The following is an 11207-nucleotide window of genomic DNA, read 5'->3' on the forward strand; positions in this document are numbered from 1 at the left end:
TGTACCTTGATACTAGTTGCTAGTTGCACCGTTAGCTTTTGGTTTAAGAGACAGATTAGTCATGTCAGTTGTGTTAAAATTCGAATTTATTTACTGTTGAAGGTTTCAGAAAGCTATTCAAGTTTTATTTGAATTTATGACAGATGTTTTCTGTTTCTTTTTGCATTAATACAAATTTATTTCGCCAATTGTTAAGCTTTTACAGCAAATGAATGTCGGCGTCAAATATCGGTTATTGGCCTTCTCTTAATACTAATAATCGTTATCGGCCCTGAAAAACCCATATCGGTCGATCCCCATCCAGTTGTTGTAAACCTATTGGCAAATGCTCTCTCCCCCCCCCAAAACGGAACCTCAGCGCTTTCCTTTATGTTTTCCTTTTTGTGCAGCTGCGCCTCCCCGCCACCCCCTTCTCACTGTCAGTTGAAAACACGTGTTTCCTGCTGAAAAATTGGCTGGGGAACCCGTATCGTGCCGTGCAACACACAAACAGGCCTTCATCAGGCGTCAACATATGGGCTTCATGTTTCCACCCTGTTTAGAGTGTGAGGCCTCGCTTGGACTCGCCTCTCCGCCTCCAAATTCGATTTGATCGTTTCCATATCCGAGCAGTCGCGTAAAATTAAATATAGTGTTCCCTAGCTGCTTCACTGTTACGGTATTGTCGGTTTACTTTATTTGAGAATGCAAAATGTATGTTTCTGTATGATTATGTTCCCAAAGTAGCTCACCATCACTCGGTCATTGTGATTTTCTGGTAAAGTTATTTTTTTGGTAGTTGGTTGAGACCCTAATAATCTTGTAGTAACATAGGAAAAACATAGTAATAACATGATAAGTTGTTATATTAGAAATTTAAATAAATAGATTCCAGTTCATGGGCAAAAATAATCTAGTATTGATAATTATTTTCAAGCAAATGATTAAGAGAATAGAATGAAATTCTATGTATTAAACACATGTATTTATTAATGTTTTTATTGATTTTTATTGCAGTACAACAAATTAAATTCCAGTTCATGGGTTTTATGAAGCGGACGAGCAAAAACTGTGCTGTTTTTTTTTACTAGCTATCAGGCTATCGTTTTAGCTTTGTAGCTAGCTATCGTCCTACGCTTTGAGCTATTTAGCAAGCGATCCAGCTAGATTTTTACATTTTTTGCATGCTATCTAGCTAATATTTTACCTTTTTTGTTAGGTCTCACGGTAAATTTGGGCCACATTTCTAGCACGCCATCCAACTTTTTAGCATTCTATCTGGCTATTTAATTGGCTTTTTGCTCTTTTAGCTAGCTATCTAGCTCTATTCTATTTTCAGGTGGCCCGAATCAGTAAGACAATGTCAACTTCAAAATGTTAGCTTTTTTTCAGTATTAGGCTTTTTCATCTAGCCTACATTAGAAACCTACCCTAAATATTATAATCAGGGATGACCAGGGATCTATTCTAAACACAATACATTTAACGACCTGCCAACACTACTGCTTTAAGCCTTACACCAGGGGTTGGGAACCTATTGCTTGTGAGCCATATATGGCTCTTTTCATTAGTACATATAGCTTGGAAAAAAACAGAGACTGTGCAATTCTTTAATTTCTTGTTAGATACAGAGCCGATTGTCACACATGCAAAGCCAAGACAATGCTTAGTGACTTTGTGTTCCGTCCAATATATAGCAGACAATTTTAACTAAAGTTTGAATTCAAGGTGTCACACAAACAGACCCCGTTTTGGCTGTAAATCGCTAAATAATCCTTTATACGCAATATCTTTAAACTAGCTACATAAGAAATTTTAAACACCCAGAAGCTCTAGCAAAGCACCCAGAACAGTTTGATTGAGTGAGCAAAAGAATTGGGTGGGGCTATACAACGGCGCCGTCTGCACTGAAAGTAAACACGTTGTTATCCTCGTTTGCAGTATTTTGTGACATTTTTACAAAATACCTTTGCTCTCACCTTGTTTTGAAAGCATTATTTTGGACACTTTTAACACTTTTAAGTAACTGTGGGATCATTATAAAGGAGATGATTATCTTAAAATCGGGCTATTGCTCAGTACTTTCAACCGCTACAGAATTCCCTTCTTTCCCCATACGGTTCCTTTTCTTTTGTGAATTAGAGGCACTTGAATTTCTCTTCTCAGCTATGTCTTTTGGTTCAATTTGATTTTCCTTGCTATGTAAATAAATCATAGTTTGTTTAGAATTGAACCACAATTGCAAAATCAATAATTTAAAGCGAAAATACGATATGTTTGGAGGATTGCTTCCTTTAGAATAAAATGAGACTGTATTTTGGGTACTAATTCGGGTGGAGAATCATGAACCCCATTTGCTGGTTGACTCTGTAACCACCAAACAGGTTTTATACAAAATAAATAAAATTTAAAGCAATTCTCCCAATACCAAAATAGTTTTTAGAGATATCAGATGATACCACTCTTTGATCGTCAACCAGAACGTTTTCCAATGAGTCTCTTCGGAAATACTGAATAAGCATAAACTTATTATTGATGGAAACTTAGTGTGTTCTGTCATGGTTTTTTTTTTTATTTTATTTTAGTAGGTCAAACATGACATGAGTGGAACAAGTGAAAACATCTTTGGTAGATCAGAATCCAGACACCGAGTAACAAACATTGCCACGGTTGTAGGCCAAACCAGTGTGGCGCATATGACTGTGACACACAGCTGTAGAAATATGACCTCAATTTGCAGTTGTTGTATCTTAAGGGATACCCAAATTCTAAAACATACAAAATGTGAGAGAAAAGTACATGTTTTTTTGCATAATATCCATATATATGTCGTTGGTGTATTCCAATTATTTTCCAAGATAATGAATTTTGAAGACAGTCTGTCTTGTCTTTGACCTCCTCAGCTCTGATGTAATGCACACGAGCACCCTAGAAAGCCAGTCACCCTATTGGTTTACATGTTAACTCGTCGAAAAGGTTTTGAGCGTTTTAAGAAAAGTTTTGGTAGATTTGTGGGGAATGTCTAGAGTTTAAGTCACAGGTGGGTGGAGCAATGGTACAAAAAATGGCCAGCAGCGTAAATGGGGCAAACTGGCAAAAATATCACACAGAGAGTTAATGGTGGCTAAACCAGTCGGGACACCGCTGGCTAGCCAGGATAACCAGGAACCAGCAACAAAAATCTACCACGGCAACAAACACAAACCCAGCCTCAAATATACCAAATGATTACGGCAGACTTGCCGAATGCTTTAGAGGACGAACCAGGTCTGATGTGAAAAAAAAAAACTGGGGTGGTTGACTGAAAACATGCAGTAAGCAGCCAGGAAAACCACGAGCCAACAACAATAAAACTACCACGGCAACAAACACGAACCTAGTGAGGGAAAAACTATGGGCTTGGCAGGCTAGCCAGCTAGCCGACTGCTAATGGGGCTAACCTAGACCAAAAAAAAACTTAAGGCCTTCGGGAGCCCGCACGCTAACAAGAAGCTATCTTGACAATATTATGATAATTGCTAGACAAGAGGCAAAAAACACATTAGGAAAAGTTACAATCACATACTGAAAAGGGGGCACAGCATGCGTTACAAAAGTAACGCATGCTGTGCATAACAGCAGGTAAACTTTTTGTTCCGCTCCCAAGCGGCTTCTCAGATTTTTTGTTTTTAAATTACATATCAGCAATAATATTAAAACAATTGTGCAGCAAATTATTTAGTAATTAGTAATTTCATTTGTTTTGCACAGAATCCCTCGGTAACACATGAAATATGAATTAAGTTAATCTACAAAAAAAAATGTGTAAAATACAACACAATTTCAGTTTTTTTACACACTGAACAGATTTAAGGTCAAACAACAAAACAGAGGCCCTGAAAATACCAAACACTTAAAAAAACTTTTAAATATTTTTTCTTCAGTGCAATGCATAAATGATGAAATGCAATCAAATTAACAATTTAAAATTATATTTCAACCGGTTTGGACACAGATCATCTGAAAGTAACCTAAAAAATGTGATAAAACTAAAGGCAAAAGATCAGCAGTCACTAAGATTGAACGATTAAATGCACTCTGCTTTGGAGCAATCAATATCATTTAAAATTCGTCCAAATTTGGTTCAAATTTCTGCTTTTTATACATACAATACTTTCTTTCTTCTTTTGTCTTGCGCATTGAACTCAATTATTACCTAACACCTATAAAGCCCTTTCCGTGTTTGTAAACAAGTGAGACGTAGCCAAGCTGCGGGTGCATTGTTGAAGGAGAATGGCAGAATTCCTGTCAGTTTATAGCAGCGCCTTGGCACAAAAAGATTGTTAATTCATAGCTGGGAACAGCTTGAAATAGAACAAAGTATTTGCTAGTGACAAGACAGTGATTTATTTTAGTATCAGTCAACACAAAAAAAGGTCTTTTGATTGGCGCTAGATTTCTTACTTTAAATGTACTGAAAAAAATGAAAAATTGGCCTTGAAAGTGCTTGAAAAGTGCTTGAATTTGGCCATGAAAACAGTGTACGAACCCTGTTGTTTTGTCGAATCATTTTTACAAAAAATATTATTCCTTTTTGTATTATGTGTATCATCTTTGTGTAGAGCGGGCCAAAGAGGCGCGGCATCTAAGTTGATGTGGAAAGTGATGCAGTTTAATAATCAGTCAGAATTCAAATTAAGAGTAATCAACTAAGTCCAACAGCTAAAATAGAAAATAATTTCACCTCGGAAACAGAGTCTTTAATGGCCAATTTTTAAAATAAACTCAACGTTTCTACTGGCCTGGAATGTCTGCCAAGACTTGACGTTGGCAAGCAAGTGCAATGATGACGGAGAGCTGAGGTTGTAAGAGATAGAGGTGAGAAATTCTTGCCTTTGCAGTAATGAGAACAAAATGTGGAAATAAAAAAAGAGTGAGAACGTGCATGGAAAATACGTCTCCGTTCAAAAAGTTAGCTCAAGTTATCTCTGTTTTAAGAGCATTTTCATTTAAATGTAATGAAAATAGTGATGGACAATAAGGCCCAAAATAAAAGAAATTTAGAACTAAATCGGTCATTACAATTGTAATAAATTTAAACAGCGAAGTCAAATTAATAGGCATCTCTTTAGGTCGTTTTAAATCGATTTTTATCAGCAACATCAAACCGATGTTTATTTATTTACAGAAAGTTTTATTGGTGAAAAAGCAATCATGCCTAGTAGAATGATCAAGCGATAACTGATTTTAAATTGGATTTTATGCAAAATTAGCACACTTACCCTGTGAACAAAAAAACAACTAGCACCAGCTTTGGGTAATCTAAATGACATTAAATCCTCCCCTTTTCCAATCAAGCGAATTTTCAAATTGTCGATTTTTGAAATGACAAAAAAAAATCAAAATCTTTTGTTCAATTGCTAAGCCCAATATACAAGACACGTTGAAATTAATGGGGCACAACAAGGTAAGAAATGAAGTACCAAGAGCCAAGAAGAGAACCGCAGGTTCGAGTGCGTTCTCCATTCGGGCCCCAATGTTGTGGAATGCTCTGCCCCCTGAGATGCGATCTGCAACCTCAGTGGAAATGTTTAAATCTAGGCTTAAAACACACTTCTATTCTATAGCTTATGAATGCGCTATATTTCCTGTTTGATGATATTGGTATATTATTTGTTATTTCAACATCCATTGCAGCCTGGCCATCCTGGAAGGGGGATTACCTCACGTGCGGTCCCTTCTCAAGGTTTCTTCATTTTCCTCATGTTGAGGTTTTTGAGTTTTTCCCTGCCGTCATGTCGGTTTTACATCAGGGGATGTTGTAATAATAGTCTGTGGTTTGCAATCATCTGTGGTGCCCTTTGATGCTCCTTGTGTTCAAGGGCTCAACAAATAAACATGACTTGACGTAACTTGACTACTAAATTGCATTCCTTCTCACAAATATTTTTTTTCAATGAGTTTTCAAAGATTTACGCTAAAATAGAATTCACATGATCTTTGGACTGTTTTATGGGTTGATTTATTTATTTATACATTTATATTAATATTAATATTAAGTTCTACCCAACCAGTGTTGCATAAAAATAACTAGTGCTCAGTCATAAATTACAGCAATATTGCTAACATATTTGTTACATGTCACATTAGCTTTTCATGTTTTAGGAATGTAAGAAAAGGTTTGCAAGTGTAGAACCTCTGAATGACCTAATAAAATATCAATTTAAATTTTTTTTTTAAAAAAGATATCGCCTACCAACCAACTAAAATGAAGCCTGTTGAGTATTTGTGGCCTTGTTATCTGCACTTGCTTTCCGTCCAACAGATCATAACATGTTTTTCGAACCCGTTCAACCTACCAGGACGACCGAAGCGTCAATTTGACCATTGTTCCTTTATACTCTGCCACAATATGCTATGTCAGAAAGCTACTTAGCAGGCATTATTCACTCTTCACAGTCATCAGGGCATGCTCCACTGCGCCAGCTCTATTAAAGTCCCACGGAACATAAAGCTTCTTTTGTTGAGTTCATGCCTCACCCCACACAGGGCTCAGTTTGAGGCTGACGAAGTGCCAACCTCCAGGTAAACGAGAGAGGGCAGAGAAAATGGGGAGATAGGACATCTGGAGATGAAAGGAGGAGGAACAAGTAAAAGGGGAGAAATGTGCCTTGGAAAGCATTACAAAATTATCTAGAGTCTCAAAATGCCAAAGTCCAGGTTAACAAGAGAGGGCAGAGACAATTGAAAGATAAGATATGAAGAGACAAGAGAGGGAGGAACAACTAAAGGGGAAGAAATGCACTGTGGGAAGAATTAAAAAAAACTCCTCAGATTCACAAAATGCCAACTTAAAGGCAAATGAGAGGGCAGAGAAAATGGGGAAACGGAACAATGAAAGGGAGAGGAACACAAGGGAGAGGAACAAAAATGGGCACAAATAAGATGTTGGTAGCATTAGATAATTCTCCAGAGTCATAAAATGCCACAATGAGGGTAGACAAGAAAGGGTAGTGAAAATTGTGAGACGGGACATCTGGAGATGAAAGGCGGAAAAAAGGAGAAATGCGCTGTGCTAGATTTTTTTTTTTCATCGAACATCCACTATACGTAGTGAATAGATTACAACGTCCAGGTAAACAAGAGGGGAAAGAAAATGGGATAAAAAAGAGAGAGAGGAACGAAAAGGAGAGGAATGAGTGAGAGGGGAGAAATGCTCCGTGGGAAGCATTAAAAAACTCCCCTGAGGTCAGCGTTAATAGGAATGAGTCGCCTTGAGTCATCTCATCTTCCAGAACTGCGCTAAGACAGATGAAGACATTGATGGCTTCAGATAAAAGCGCCGGATGAGCAAACCATCTCCGTTTTTTTTTTCTAGACTCTTAGCAGAATAAAAACAGTTCTTAGGTTTTAACCTGCTGACTTTGTAAATCACACCAATAATTTAAGTGACCATTGCATCTGGAATGCAAATACAAGTTCTACTTTGGCAACGTCAGTGTGTAGCAATGCACGCTATTAGGAAGACATTCATTGAAAAATGCAGGATCCTCAAAACTGATTAACAAAGCTGCAGAAAAAAATGTTTAACATTGAAAAACGAATATAAATGAAAATAAACAATTCCTCTGCTACGGGGGTGATAAACTCATTTGAGCTTGCAGCCACAGAGCAGTAAAAAAGGGAAGAGAAACAAAGAGTTGGAGAAAGAATGAAACAAATAAAGTGTCGGAAAGAGAGAGAAAAAAGCAAGGAAAAGAGAGAAAAATAAAGAGAAAGAAAGGGCGAAAGTGATAGAAAGAAAGAACAACAAAGAGAAGGAGAAAGAGAGAAGAGAAAAAGAGAAAGATAAAGAAATACAGGGTGAAGAGAAAGTGAGATAAGAAAAGGGAGAAAGAAGGGAAGAGAGGAAATAGAAAGCAAGAGACAGAAAGGTACACAAAAAAAAGGTACACAAAAAAAGATACACAAAAAGAAAGACGGATTAGAAGGATACATTTAAGTTAAACGCAATAAACAATCAATAGATAGAGCAATTGATGGAATTTGTTTTTGAGAGTAAAGAAAAACTATTATCCTGCAAATATTGTTTTACATAAAAAGTCAATGATTTAGAGCTTTTATCTGCTTTTAATTCTTTAACTCTGAGTTAAAGCTTTAACTCAAAAGTGTTTGACAGACGGAGGGTATCAACACATATTTAATCCCATTATATCACTACAAATTGTTGCTGTGATGAAAAAATAGCAACTTTTTTTGAGCATGCAAAAGAATATTCCTCCATAGCATTTTTCTTTAACATGAAGGTAATTATACATTTAAAATGAACAGTTTCAGAAAATAATTACTACGTTAATAACTTAAACAAACCTTAAAAGGAGGATTTAGATCAGAGGTCTCCAACGTTGAGCCCGCCGGCACCATGGTGCCCCCTAGGGACAGATGAGGTGCCCACGGACTTGTTCTGAAACTAGCTAACCAGAATTGGGTCATTGTCCTTTTCTAGTAAAACGATTTTTTTAAATGGTCGACATAGTTTACTTAACCCTACTTCCAGTAATTAACTCATCCACTGCCATCAGAGTTGACTACTAATTGTGAAACATGGAGGGTTGACGTCCAGCTCAGTCACTGGCACTGAATTAAAAATTGATTTTTGATTTCTGTCTCCATGATTGGTAGTTAACTAGATAAAAATGTAGTTACAAACTATCTAATTTATTGGGAATGTTATTTATAAGCTAACTAGTTCATTGTGCTATTTAACTCATTCACTGCCAGCTCAATCAACTCATTTCTAGCTTAGTTAAGTAGAAAATAGATGATTGACGTCCATACCATCAATAAAAAATTTAAAATGGATAGTATAAGTCTGTAATCAAAATGGGTAGTTAATGAGTTAAACTGCTAACAAGATAGCAAAGACATGATAAGTTGTTATTTTGGAAATGCCCTAATTAATCACAGAAATTATCTCTTGGCTTCAAAGGAATTGGAGACCCAAGCTTTAGACAATGTTTTTTTCACAAGAAGGTGACAAAATAAGAAATTCTGAATCCACATGTGCTCAAATACTGTTCAAATGGAAGTAAAATAGAGTTTGAATATTAAAATATTTCCATTTTGTTATTCCTTCATTATATATATATATATATATATATATATATATATATATATATATATATATATATATATATATATATATATATATATATATATATATATAAATTAAGATATGGGTGTCTGAACCACATCAAATGAAAGGGTGGGCCAGATCTGACCCTCTGCCCTCGAGTTCAACACCGTATGCAAAAAACTGCTGTTCATGTTGCCTATTCAATTAAATTATTGAATTTATTATTTGTAGCAAATAGCAAATAATTAAACACAGAACCCTTTAATAATCAAGTTATGCAAATAATTGAAAATAAATGTGCATACATAGTTGTGCAAGTGGAAAAAATCAATTGAAAAGAGTTCCCTTACCAGCTAACAGTAGACGATTACGAATGCTGGTTGGATGTCCTGCTGCAAGTGAGCTTACCCATGAGCTTGTTCTCACTTTTGGAGATGTGGGGAGGAGAGAAAAGAAAAAAAGGAGGAGAGGAATGAAAAAAAGCTGCCCAGTTGTGACCTCAGCGGGGGAAACACTGCTGCTCTGCTTGCCGGATGATGACGATGCAGCTGAGAAGGGGGCGGAGCTTACATCTCCACCACGTGATTTGATTGGCCCTCCCCAGAACATCTCCTAGGGTTGTGCAAGACACTTACAAAAAGTATTACTTAATGTTACCTGAGATCCATTCAAGATCGGCTTGCCGTTTTTCAACGATCCATTATAACATAAAAACATTAACTCAATTGCGACTATAGCGACTAAAGAAGTCAAAGGACCTTTCGAGATAGGATGCTGTTGACGACTATGAATGTTCAAGATCTATTTCAAAGTGGCTGTCATAGACATCAAATAACAATTCTAGTTGGGCTTCCGCTTTCTAAGATTCATTCTGGCCAGGCTAAGATTTCATAGTCATTAACTCATTCACTGCAATGGATGGCACTAGGCATCAAAGAACCATTGTTGACAGGCTGCTGTCACTGACTAGAAACGTTTGATATCCATTCTAGATCAGCTGCTGTTTTTTAAGATCCATTCTAGCCAGGTGAGATTTAAAAAACATTGACTCAATCGCTGCTGTAGTGAATAAAGACTTCAAAGAACTTTTCCAGAAGGGTTTCCTTTCTATAATATTGATTCTAGCCTGGTTATGACCTGAAATTCATTGACTCATTCGATACTATTGACAGCAATACACGTCAAAAAACAGTTCTAGATAGGCTGTTGTGGATGGCTGCAAACATCTAAGAACCATTCCATATTGGCTGCCATTTTTCCATGATTCATTCACGATCTGCTGCCATTTTTCCAAGATCCATTCTAGCCAGGCCAAGATTTAAAAGTATTGAACACATTCCCTACCAAAGACGGCTGTAGGTGTTGCAGAACATTTACATATCCATTCCAGATCAGCTGCCATAGACTGCTACAGTTGTCATAGATCTATTTTAGAGAGGCTGTCGCTGCAGTTGTATTAGATAGCTAGGATGCCGTTGACGGCTGTAGACGTCAAAGATTCATTCTTACAAGGACAGTATTTTTCAGCCACTGTGCCGCTGCAACATAATTAATTGTCCTACTGTGACGTGGGAAATTATTGGTTTAGCAAAAGCTAGCTTTCATTTGGATCTACTTTTACCGGAGATGCAAAGGAACTGTCAGGTGGTGTTCAGCGGGATTTTTTTCAATTAAAGAAATATGCCATAGTTCAAAATAGGTTGAAAAACACTGAACTAGGCTGTCATTGATGGTTATACATCAAAGATCCATTTTAGTTAGGCTGCTTTTGATGGCTAAAGACATCAAAGAGCCATTCCATCCAAGCTGCCGCTGATAGATTTGAATGTCTATGATTCATTCTAGATCAGCAGACGCTTCATTATATCAAATCTGCCAATGACGGCTACAGACGTCAACATTCTATTTTAGAGAGGCTGCCACAGACTGTTAAATAAGTCACATACAGGTTACCATTGACTGCTATGAATGTCTAAGATCAACGAATGATCAGCCATCGTTTTTCTAAGATCCATTCTATCCAGGTTGCCATTGACGAGTATAGGCGTCAAATAATATTTTCAGCTATGTTGCTGCTGACAGCTGCAGACGTCAAAGATGATTTTTTTTTGCG

At 36.8% G+C, this 11207-nt stretch overlaps 1 protein-coding gene across 2 annotated transcripts in view; it reads right to left on the bottom strand.

Moving 5' to 3' along the window:
- plat (plasminogen activator, tissue) overlaps positions 1-9591 on the bottom strand; it is a 110360-nt gene extending 100769 nt beyond the window's left edge. For both annotated transcript variants that reach the window (XM_088335720.1, XM_088335719.1), the window contains exon 1: positions 9445-9591. The gene's annotated coding sequence lies outside the window, so the exon portion shown is untranslated. The remainder of the gene's footprint in view (positions 1-9444) is intronic.
- Positions 9592-11207: the final 1616 nt, after the last annotated feature.

Source organism: Urocampus carinirostris, chromosome 5, assembly GCF_059441175.1.
Source record: "Urocampus carinirostris isolate Australia breed hairy pipefish chromosome 5, RoL_Ucar_1.0, whole genome shotgun sequence".
NCBI classification, from domain to species: domain Eukaryota; kingdom Metazoa; phylum Chordata; class Actinopteri; order Syngnathiformes; family Syngnathidae; genus Urocampus; species Urocampus carinirostris.